Raw genomic sequence first — 13296 nt, 5'->3', positions numbered from 1 at the left:
ATTGCAGGCAGATTTTTATAAAGGATTTTTCTTTTTCCTTAAATCATATAATTCCTAAATTGTATTCCAGAGCTCCTCCCCCTGATGCCTCTCCTGGACTCATGCAGGCCAGCTGTGGCATTGCAATGCCCCCACTCCATTCCCCTTTAAAGAAGGAGGCTCCATAGGCTGATGATGCTATGTTTACTATTATCCTCATTTTGTAGCAAGGAGACCAGGACTAAGAGAGGTTAAAAGTAATTAGTCTGAGGTCATACAGTGATTAAGTGCCTCAGGAATGATTCAAATATAGTACAAGGGGAGGAGAGAAGATTGAATCTGAACTAACAGAACTTGGGGTCAGATCTTGTCTCTGATAATGTATCTCCTGTGTGGCATATTAGCTAGTGAGAAACAAAACAAGAAAACCATGATGCTAACTTTGGAGTTGTGGTCAAAGATAAATGAAGAGGTATCCAGAATCATAGTATATTTGATTTGACTTCTGATGCATTCATATCCATTAGAGCATTGGAGCCTTATAATATTTTTTTCCATTTCAAAGAGACACAATTTTAGAAGAGATTTGAGATTAATGACTGAATTAATAGATTTATGTCAACTTAAATGAGGATTTCAAATGGAATATCCCAATGATTTGTTCTTAGACCTGTACTATTTAATATTTTTGTCAGAAAGTTAGATGAAGATATCAATGAACTCAGCCAATTATTTAGTCGATATACATTTATGAAATTCCTACTATGAGCCAAGGAGTTCACAATCTAATCAAGAAGACAACATGAAAATTACTATGTACAAACAAGTTATATATAAATTGAAATAATCAACAGATGATTAACAAATTTATAAATGATATGAAGCTATGAACTTACCTGTTAGATGATGAGATCCAAAAAGATCTTGGAAAGCTAGAGTATTGAAAAGAATATAATAATAATCTTATTTCACTTACTATATAATTATATATACCTTTTTTTACTTGAGCCTTACAACTCTGGGAGATATTAGGTAAAATAAAGAAATTGAAGCTGAGAGGTTAAACGATTTTCAAATCCATTTCAATGAATGAAATTATCTTCAAAAGATTTAGGCACTGGAGATATGTCAAAAGTTTAAAAGTTGCTATTTTTAAAAAACTTACATTCTACTACTTAGGGTGATATAACATGATATATAAGTAAATATGAAGTATATAAAGTAAAAACAAAATAATTTTGGAGGAGAATAAAAATAATTGGAGCAATCATAGGATCATAAACTTAGAGCTGAAAAATCCTATGAAGGGACTGATACCTACCTGGGTTGAGCTTCGAAGGGAACTAGAAATGCAGAGAAGCAAAGATGGAGGGTGGGGATATCATGGGAGTCTTGCAAACAAGACATGGAGGTGGGAAGGCAGGATGTTATTTTGGGAATAGAAAGTTGCCCAATTTGGAATGTGAAATAATTTTTGAAAGTCTAGATAAGATTTTGAAGGGTAATAAATGCTGAGTAAAAATTTTAATTGGTCCTAGAGGCAAACTAATAGAGTAGGGGAATAATATAATCAGACCTGAGTACTTATAATTATAGAGGACTTAAACTTACCTTAGAAAAAATTATTTAAAAAGCCATAAGTGAACTTCAAAATAAATGAAAAACCAACCCAAGACCATATGGATTTATAAGCAAATTCTGTCATTTATTCAAAGAATAATTAATTATAGTACTACATAAACTGTTTGAAAAAATAGAAAAAGAAGGGATTCTGCAAAATTATTTCTAATACAAATATGGCCTTGATATTTAAACCTGGCAGAATCATAATAAAAGAAAACTACAGGCCAGTATCACAAATTAATTTTGATGTATAATTTTAAATAAAATACTATTCAGGAGTTTTTTCTTTCTTGTTTTTTTTCTCTTGATCTATTTTTTTTTTTTTTCTCAGCATGACAAATATGGAAATGTGTTTAGAAGAATTGCACACATTCAACCCATATCAGATTGCTTATTGTCTTGGGGAGAGGGGAGAGAGGAGGAGAGGGAGAAAATTTTTGAACACAAGGTTTTGTGAAAGTGAATGTTGAAAACTATCTTTGCATATATTTGGAAAAATAAAATGTCATTTAAAAAAAAGAAAAATAATAATATTAAGGAGACTATTGTATAATATCACATATAATATGATCACGCTAGAGTTATACCAAGCATACAGGGCTCCTTCAGTATTAGGAAAAAAAACATAATTGACCATACTAACACTAAGAACAATAAAAAACATATTATTTTATCAGTAGATGGAGAAGGAATTTTTAAAATGATACAATGTCTATTCCTATTAAAACCCCTAGGAGACATAGGAATAAATGGATCTTTCTTTAATTTAATAAGTAGTATCTCTCTAAAATCAAGAGCCAATCTTATCTGTAAAGAGAATAATTGAGAAGCTATTCTAACAAAAACAGGGAGGAAACAAGGATGTCCATTACCATTAGTACTCTTTAAAATAGTACAAAAAAATGCTAGCTATAGCAATAAGATTTAAAAAAAAAAAAAAAAAAAAAAGAAGTTGAGAGAAAAATCCTAAGCAAAGAGTAAACAAAATCATCACTTTTTTCAGGTAATATATTGATTTGCCTAAATAACTCTAGGAATTGGGAAGGGGCACAGAGAATAGTTAGCCAAATTGGTAGGGTAGTAAAAAGATTTATATTCCTCCTAATATATCCTTCTTCCTAATCCTACAACTTCTCCAAACAAACAGTTCTTAAAAAAAAAAAAAAGGCAAAATCCTGAATGGGATATCTAAAGGGGAAAAATCACAGTGAATCATTTTTTTCCGGCCCAGCACAGCATAGGGAGACAGAGAGATTTGTAGATGCTGAAGATAGTTTTCAGCAAAGAACGACCGCTGAGAACTCCAGGGCAGGAAGAGAAATCATTCTATATGAATATTGAAAGAAGCTAGACACTCTCTGAGATACTGACCATTATATGAACTGTTGTTTTTTCTGAATACAAAGAGAAAGGTTAAAAAAAGAAAAAAGAAGTGAGCAGAAATACATGCCAGGACTTCAATTTCTGCTCTGACATGGACCAGAAAGAGCAAAATGTTGTTAAGGAGTTCAGATCAGGATCAAGCCCAATTTTGATCACTTTGGACCTGTAGGTTCATGAGATTAATGTGCAACACATTTCTTTGGTTATAAGAACATATATATTCTGAACTAACAGAACTTTGGGTCAGATCTTGTCTCTGATAATATATCTCCGGTGTGTGAAAATTATATTCATAGATTTAGCAGAAGTGATTGTTTGAAGAGGAAAGGTATAAATTTTGTTACTGAAGAAGACATCCCTCTGTTGAGCTTGATTTGAACATATCAATGAATAGTTGATTTAAAATATGCCCTGAACTTCTTCCCTTGGGAATATTGAATCTTTTCTCAATGTTCATAACAAATCAAAATACATGTTTTGACACCAAAGCAACTTTAATCATGACTTTCTAATCATGTGCTACAGAAAATCATACAACCTGATTATTTATATTTCATTTCTGGAAAATCTTATGGATTTGATTTTTAAACCCACAACTCATCATTTCATCTGTTTCATCCAAGATAAACATCTTGATCCATTTTGGATCTACTGTTAAGCATATCAAATACTTACACTGGAGTTCCAATAGTACTGTGTAGTGTCTTAGCTTTTTAAGTAAAAGTTATAGGCTTTCTCCTTTAGTAAGACTGTTAGGATTGAATGTAAAAGATATGCAGTCTATAAAATCTCTTTATATTAGACATTTCCCTCCTAGTTCTGTAGAAGTTGTTGTGTTGGATGTTCTTTACTATCTAATAATTCATTTGTGGACTAAAAAATTATAGGTGCAGTATAAAATTAGCCAATTATGTTAAACTTCATTGTGTTAGTCAGATGATCAGAAAAGGCTTTTCAAATGAACTAAAGTTGAAAAGTTATTTGAAAATGGTTTTTTTTTGCATTGTATTTGTTCAATACAACATTTGATAGTGTTAACTATAGACTAGACCTTGTTGCTAAACCCCAACAAGTAATCACAAACTAGATAAGGCTAAAACCAAGTAAAAATTGCCATATTACAAACTTTAATGAAGATTGAATATTCAATAAATTACTTGCATATTAAAAAAAGAATTTTAACATTTGAGAATTAACAATTGAGATATGGCTCTTATTCTCATAAATTTAAATCAGCTCTTTAAATATCATAGAAATAAGACTTTAATCAGAAAAAATTGCTGCAATATGAATTAACAGTGTGACACAATAATCAAGAAATTGCGATTTTAGACTGCAGTAAGCAGTATGGTATCCAGAAAAAGGAAGGTAATAACCTCATTGTACTCGATCCTTGTTAGCCCAAATTTGGAATATTGCATCCATTTCTGAGTGCCATATTTGAGGAAGGATATTGATAAGATGATAGGGGCAGCAGTGATATCAATTTGAATAGTATATTATTACCCCTGCCAGTTACATATTGATTTAGAAAAACATATGTTAACATTATAGATATTTCATTGTATTTTTTTATTAAACATTTTCCCATTACATTTGCTGTTGGGCCATGTGTCTGACACCTCTGATATAGTGAAGATCTGTGCCAAAATCCCATCTTTTTCATTTAATTATGTGATATTGAAAAAGTAACTTAACTTTTGTGCATTTCAAGCAATACTCTCAGAATTATCCACTAAATCAGAAATAGATTATGATCTTCATTAGTGAGGGAGATTTCACACTAAGAATTCTCATATACACTGAGAAAATCATACGTCCTATGAAATAGTATATCATTCCTCGTGTGACATGGAACCAAGGTTCCTCTTTACCCTGGTTACTTTTATCTGAACATTCTCCATCTCATCACTGTTTTTTTTTTTTTTTTTTTTTCAGTATCTTTTTTTTTTTTTTTTTCCCTGAGGCTGGGGTTAAGTGACTTGCCCAGGGTCACACAGCTAGGAAGTGTTAAGTGTCTGAGATCAGATTTGAACTTGGGTCCTCCTGAATTCAAGGCTGGTGCTCTATCCACTGAACCACCTAGCTGCCCCTTTTTTCAGTATTTTTTTTTTTTGTCATCATTGTTTTTAAATTATGATACCTAAAACTGAGCACAATCTTTCAACTGGGTGATACTAACAAAGTATAGTGAAACTATTATCCCTCTGTTCCTGGGAGATATGGCCTCGTTGTAACCCAAGATCATTTTACTTTTTTGGGAGGCTACATTACACTGCTAACCCAGATTGAGTATGACCCCCGAACTTTTTCAGAACAACTGTTTTCTTGCCATGTCTTCCATATTTTGTATTTGTGAAGTTCATTTTTTGTACTCAAGTGTAAGACTTTACATTTATCTCTATGGAATTTAATCTTATTAGAATCAATCTAATGCTAGAGCATGTTGAGATGCTTTTGGATTCTAACTATAATCCAATATGTTAATTTATGTTATCTGCAAATATGAGAGTGTGTGTCATTTGTGTCTTTACCTAGGTCACTGATAAAAGTGTGGAATAGCATAGGGTCAAAGATAGATCCCTAGAGCTTTTTTGCTATGTGGACATTGAGCCACTGACATACTGGAATGTCAAGAAAAGGGTAACTAGAATGATGAAGAACCTTGAGTCCATATCAGGTATAAGTAACCTGCGTAGATAGACAGTAGTGCTAACAATTTACATTCACTTCCCAGTGGAACTTTTTGACCTGAAAAAGCAAATATTCATGTAAGATAATTTTCCAGTATTAAAATGGCTTTTGTGGAGGAGAAAGCAGACCTGTTACTTATACCTTCGGAAGCTAATACTTAATGTGCAACAAGAAAATGGTATTTACACACATATATTGTATCTAGGTTATATTGTAAGATTCTGAGATTGTGATATCTACATGTGGAGTGTCATTCATGTAGGCTTGCTACATGTAGGTTAGCAATAATTAGCCACACTGACTCTATAAATGTAACGGATGTCTATTCTTAGCTTAAATAGATCTAGAAGAGGTCATTAAATTGTATGGTGAACTTAAACCCTAGGAGATCAGAGGAATAGATGAGTGAATGTTGGTGTAACCCAAGAAAGTTTCAAGTATAATAATAGGATTTGAATTAAATAAGAAGGGTTAGACAGGATTTAGATATGTAAATTAAGTAGGGGGAATCTAATGACTAATTGAATTGTTTCTAAAAACTGTCCTTATTTTAATATTCTGGAGTCAGAACTCCAGAGATCCTGATAACTGATGACTCATGAGAAAGAATTTCCCCATGCACTGCTGGGTACAACAGAATTAGCACTGAATTTGGAAAATGAATTCTTTAGTTTTTTTAAATTTTTATTTGAATAGTTTTTATTTACCAGATATATGCATGGGTAACTTTACAACATTGACAATTGCCAAACCTTTTGTTCTAACTTTTCCCCTCCTCCCCCCCCCCCCCACTCCCCCAGATGGCAGGTTGACCAATACATGTTCAATAATCCCAAATCCAACTTTTCTACTTGACCATAAACAACCTCTCTGATTCTCAGATTTTTTTCATCTCTAACATAAGGCTAATGCATTTGATGGAGTGCTATTCTTGGAATCAGAAAACTCCTCTTTATGAGTTCAAATCTGGCCTTGGACACTTACTAGCTATGTAGCCCTAAGTGTAGTCCACTTATTCTATTTGCCTCAACTTCTCATTTTAAAAATTAAGTTGAAGAAGGAAATGGCAAACCACTCCAGTATCTTTGCAAAAAAAAAAAAAAAAAAAAAAAGAAAAGAAAAGAAAATGAAAATAAACAAACATTGTAGAGATGGAAGGATCCATAGAAATTATCTAACCCCATTTCCTTATGTTATGTCATTTCAATTATATCAATTATGTCTGAGAGGCAGTGATAGAGTAAGGATGATTTTTCTAAATATGGTTTGGGAACCCTTTTTTCAGAGAGTTCATGAGGTCAAAATTATTTTCATAACATTGAAAATATTTGTTTCTAATGTAATAAATATTGATAGATATAGCTCACATAAATAATATTTTTTTAAGATTGTAAAGGTTTTAATGCAGACAAAAAGGTTTGAGAAATACTGGTACTTGTGAGTATCCAGTGGATAGATACCCATTGAGGAGAGAGAACCATAGATAGCTGGCCTTCTTAAAATCAGGATTACCAAAGTTTAAATCCTATTTGATGAGTACTGGTTCTGTGAACCTAGGTCAGGCATTTATAAGATTTTAGTGCCTCAGTAAGCTCTTCAAGGCTCTAAATTACATAAACATTACTGATATGCATTGATAATTGTAATTTCTTCATCTGAGAATTTCTATATTGGAAGGTCTCCCCCCAAAAAAAACCCCACCCCAATAACTCCATAAGAAAGGCATGCAGACATTATCTTCTTTTAACAAATTTAAGTTAAATATCTAAGATATACAGTCACAATCAGCACTGGAGGAAATAAGGACAAGGATTACAATCCTTAAAACTAGGAGGGAGATACAATATGTATTTTGTAAAGCCTAGGGATCTTTACTCACAATCATTTTCTTTTTTAAGAGCAGCTAGGTAACCTGGAGTCAGGGGGATATTTGACTTCAGACACTTACTAGCAGTGTGACCCTGGGCAAGTCACTTTACCCTGTTTGCTTCACTTTTCTCTGTAAAATGCACAGAAGGAAATAAACCATTTCAGTATATTTGACAAGAAAACCTCAAAAGGGATCACAAAGGGTTGGACATGACTGAAAAAAAATAACAAAAAAAATTTTAAGTGCATAAAATATATAGGATTACAAGTGAAATTAATCATATTAAATTAAAGATGTGTTTTAACCTATATTGGATTACTTGCTGTCAAGAGGAGAGGAAAAAAGAGGAAGGGAGGGAGAAAATTTTAGAACACAAGCTTTTGCAAGGATAAATGTTGAAAACTAGTTTTGCATGTATTTTGAAAAATAAAAAGCTATGATAAACAATAAATAAAACAAAGATGTGATTTTTTTTCCTCAGTTAAATTTACAGATCTCCAGACACTATCCACAGATATGTGGACTCCAGAATAAGAACATCTATCATCTAGACAGGATCTAAAAGCTAACCAGAATGGTGATGTGTATCTCATAGGAAAATTGACCAAAGGATCTAGGAATGCTTACCTTGAAAAAACAAAGACTCAAATAGGATATGTCTTTCAGGGTTACAAAGGTTGTCATATTGGGTAGGAACCCAATACAGATTGGCTATGTTTGACCCCAAAGGACAGAAACAGAAGCAATAAGTAGAAGTTACAGAGGTAAATGCATTTTATTAAGTGCTCACTATATGTCAGGTACTGATTAAAAATAGAGATTAAAACATACAATTTTATCTTATTGTTTGCTCATTTATTTTTATTATTTAGTTTTGTCTTTAAAAGATATAATTTCTTCAGGAGCTTATATTCTAATAAAGTCTATATACAGGAGAATGATGAGTTGAAGAGAGTTGTTCAGGGGTGGAGAGAAAACTTGCTTGTAAATGTCTTAAGATTTTCAGTCTAGGAGGGTAATCAGATGATAAGATTATCTGGGAGGACAACTGGATAAGATATGAAGTTGAAACATTGATGTCATTAAAAACAACAAAGCAACTTCCTAACAATTAGAACTATCCAAAAGAAAAATATGTTGAGAGATAGGGTTTCCTCTTCTTCTAGAGCCTGGATGACCACTTATCAGATATTAAAGTGGGGACTTTTTTTCAGATAGGGATAGAACAAGTTAGTTCCTTAGAATTCTTACATTCTGTGATTCTGTGGTCTATAGCAGAAAGAGCTTGGGATTTGGGGAGGGGGGAGGGAAAAACACTAGGGGAAATATAGGAGAACTTGAAAAGGCCTGGAGAAAAGTGAGGTAGCATAAGAGCTTTAAGAAAAATGAAGTTACTTTCAAGGTGAAAACAGATGAGAAAGTGCTAATGAGAACAATGATTGCTAGGAGAATTAAAGTCTTAGCCCAGGCAGTTTACCCATTGTCAGTTATTCTGGGCAGCTGTTAGAATTTATGATTATCACAATGGATTGTCATAGGCTTTGGAGTGAAGGGAATTTTTTTTTTTTTTTTAATTGGACTTGAGAGTTTTGGGCATTGCAGAGATCTTTATTTACAATTTAGGTATAGGACATTATCCCACCTAGAAGACCGAGAGGAGGGACCCAAAAACATCTTTCAAAAGCAAAATCTAATTAATGGAGATTTACAAATTCAAAAGTAGGCATATAGGTGGTGCAGTCCGTAGTGCTGGGCCTGGAGCCAGATCTGAGTTCATATTCCATCCCATACACTTACTAGGTTTGTGAGTCACAGTTTCAGTCTCAATTTCCTCATCTGTAAAATGGGGATAGTAATAGGATTGAGAGGATCAAATGAGATAATATTTGCAAAGCCCCTGGAATACAGTGGGTACTATATAAATGCTAACTCTAATGATTATCATTACCATTTAATAAACAATCCTTTCCTTTTGTTTTACATCTACAGAAACTTTGTGTGAAATTTGCTAGATTCAGAATATGAAAAGTTTATAGAAAGAAGTCAAAGTCAATCAGCATTTGTAAAATGCTTCTTTGTGGTAGGCACCATGTTAAAGAGGAATACAAAGAAAGGCAAATAAATCTCAGGAGGGAAGAGGGTTGAAGCTAGAATATCATATAAATCAAGGTTTCTTTAAACTTTCTCCACTAATAACCCTTTTTTTCTCTGAGAAATTTTTCTTCGAATCAGATATGTAAGTATAATAAATAGGTATACTATTCAAACATTTACTGATAATAAATCATAAAAATTATTTTAAACAATAATTTATTAAAGGCAAATTGGCATATTGAGGTGGAATTTTTTTTATTATTTCTACATAAAAAATTGAATCTTGGTGGAATATTTGATACCTTTTACTGTTGCCAAATTCTTTCTGATCCCCACATTTAATTACCTGACCCCATATGTTTAAGAAACTGTAGAGGAGAAAGGGAAGATCTACTAGGGATTTATAACAGGTATGAAGATTTTTTTGAAAGGAAAGATATGAAGTAAAAAGAGGAAGCGGTTTATCTTTTTGGGAACCTGGATGTAACTTGGTAGTTTTTATCTGGGAAGATACTAAAGTAAAGGACAAAGGAAGAGATCATGAATGGTGATTGATTGATGGATCTGATAACTTATGAAAATTTTTTTCAAATGACATATAAAACAGTTTTTTAAACTTTCTTCTTTTTTCTTCTAATTTTGAGTTCCAAATTCCTTCCCTTCCCTTCCCTTGAGATAGCAAGCAAATAAATAATCTACATATCTACATCATACAAAACATTTTCATATTAGCCATATTGTGAAAGAAGCCTTCCTCCCCCCTTCAAAAAAAACCCCCAAAAGATAAATAAGGAGAAAAAAATGCTTCAATCTATAGCTAGACTCCATCAGTTATTTTTCTGGAAATATATAGCATTTTTTAAAGTCACAAATCCTTTGGAATTGTCTTAGATCAGTAGTTAAGTTATTCTCCATTGTGCCTGTTAACAGGGGATAGCTTTTTATCACTCCTTATCTTTCTTGTCTCTCCCAGGATTAAGATTTTGTCAACTGGCTTCCTCAATTTCCTTATCATTTTCTTTAGCTTCTTTTCCTATTAATTTGATTGCATTCTTAGTTTCCTTTGCTACATTGTCTTCCATGTCCTAACCATAACTGTATGTGTCCTCTAAGGCTTTAGGGGGGGCTATCTCATTTTTGTATATACTCTCTCAGAAACTGTCATCTTGCTGTATGTAGCATATCACCTCCATGCAGATGACGCTTAATTATAAATCCAGGTGAAATTTCTTAAACACTGAGCAAGTCACTTAACCCCATTTGCCTCAGTTTTCTCATTTGTACTGGACAATTTCAAATGTCTTCTAATTGGATTCCCTGATTTCTAACCATAATTTCTTCAACTGATACTCAGTCCCAAAACAATCTTTTTAATGCACAAATCTGACTCTATTATTCTCCTAATCAAAAATATTCAGTAGCTTCCTGTGGATTTTAGAATCAAATACAAACTCTTCATCTTGGCATTAAAAATCATTGACAATCTGTTTTTAATCACATAACCCCATTTGCCTCAGTTTTCTCATTTGTAGAATGAACTAGAGAACAAAGTGGCAAACCACTCCAATATCTGTGCCAAGAAAACCCTTAAAAGAGGTCATGAAGATTTGGACGTGACTGAAAATGACTGAACAACAAATGGTTTTGTACTAATTAGATCCAGTGCCTAGACAATTCCTCCACCTATTTCTTTTATAAGTGTGTATGGATGTATGTGTATTTCAATAATATTTTATTTTTCTAATTACATGTAAGATAGTTTTCAACATTCATTTTTGTAGAATTTTGAGTTCCAATTTTTTTCCCCTCCTTCCCTTCCTTTCTTCCCTCCCCAAGACAACAAACAAGTTGACATAGGTTATACATGTGCAATTATTTTAAACATTTCTATATTATTCATGTTACTAAAGAAAAATCTGAACCAGTGGGGAAAACCAGAGGGAGAAAAACACAGATAATAACCAAAAAAGGTGAAAATAGTGTGATTTGATTCACATTCAATTTATATAGTTTTCTCTCTGGATATGGATGGTATTTTTTACCCCAAGTCTACCGGAATTGTCTTGGGTCATTGTATTGCTGAGAACTAAGTCTATTATAGTTGATCATCATATGATTTTTTAAAAAAATATTAATTTAGCATTTATTTAAGGATTTCCCATCAGATTTCAGTTTTACAACTGTTCTTCATTATACTTTTGGATTGCTCTATTAAAACATTAATCGCATTAGAATAAAGACCCACTGGGACACTGCTGGATCTAAGACTAGGCACTTTTATCTATTCTTAAAATCCCTACTCTCCTTCATTTACTCAATTGTTTTTATTCCCCAGTAGGATGTGAACACATGGAGAGATTGTTTTCCATTTTTGCCTTTGAAGATACTAAGGACATAATCACCATCCTCACCATCAAAATTAAAGGAACATACTTTTAACAGTGGATCTTTCATCCTAAGACCAGAGTTGTGTTGATTGATGAGTGCCTCACAGGATCCATTATTAAGTGACAGACTCCTGCCATGCTTCATTTTACATCCCAGCATTCTTATCTTTGATCATTATCATTCAACATCCAAGTACCCTCTAGCCAATTCAACCACTCACCCATTTTTTATAGCTCAGGATCCATAATCATACTATACAAGGTTATAGTTACTGAAAAAAAATCCTATCAATTCACTTACCAGTATCCCACTCATTATGTTAGTGACTTTTTTTCTGAACAAAAATCAGTGGGTCAGTTTCAATCATCATGTGATAAAGAGAGCCATCTGCACCCAGAGAAAAGGTTGTAAAGACTGAGTGTGTATCACAAAATAGGATTTTCACTTTTTTTGTTTTCTTATTCATTTTTTGATGTGATTTTTCTTATGCAACATGATAAATGTGGAAATATAAGAATTGCATATGTTTAACATATATTGGATTACTTGTGTCTAGGAGAGGGGATAGGGGAAAGGAGGAAGAAAAAATTTGGAACAAAGTTTTGCAAAGGTGAATGTTGAAAATTATCTATGAATTGACTCAAATTTATAAGAATTCAATCCATTCTCCAACTGATAAATGGTCAAAGGATATGAATAGAAAACTTTCAAATGAAGAAATTGAGGCCATTTCTAGTCATATGAAAAGGTACTCTAAATCACTATTGATCAGAAATGCAAATTAAGACAACTCTGAAGTACCACTGCATACCTCTCAGATTTGGCTAACATGATAAGTAAAGATAATAAGGAATGTTGGAGGGGATGTGGGAAAACTGGGATGCTAATACATAGATGGTGGAGTTGTGAACTGATTTAATCATTCTGGAGAGCAATTTGGACCTATGCCCAAAGATCAAACTGCATATCCTTTGATCCAGCAGTGTTTCCACTGGGCTTATATCTTAAAGAGATTATAAAGGAGGGAATGGGATCCACATATGCAAAAATATTTGTGATAGACCTTTTTGTAGTGGCAAGAAACTGGAAACTGAATAGATGCCCATCAGTTGAAGAATGGCTGAATAAGTTATGATCTATGAATGTTATGGAATATTGTTCTATAAGAAATGACCAGCAGGATGATTTCAGAGAGGCCTGGAGAGACTTACATGAACTGATGCTAAGTGAAGTGAGCAGAACCAGGAGATCATTGTACATGGTAA

This window comes from Sminthopsis crassicaudata, chromosome 1 (assembly GCF_048593235.1).
Source record: "Sminthopsis crassicaudata isolate SCR6 chromosome 1, ASM4859323v1, whole genome shotgun sequence".
Lineage (NCBI taxonomy): Eukaryota > Metazoa > Chordata > Mammalia > Dasyuromorphia > Dasyuridae > Sminthopsis > Sminthopsis crassicaudata.
The sequence above is the reverse complement of the archived record's forward strand: the minus strand, read 5'-3'. Positions refer to the sequence as shown.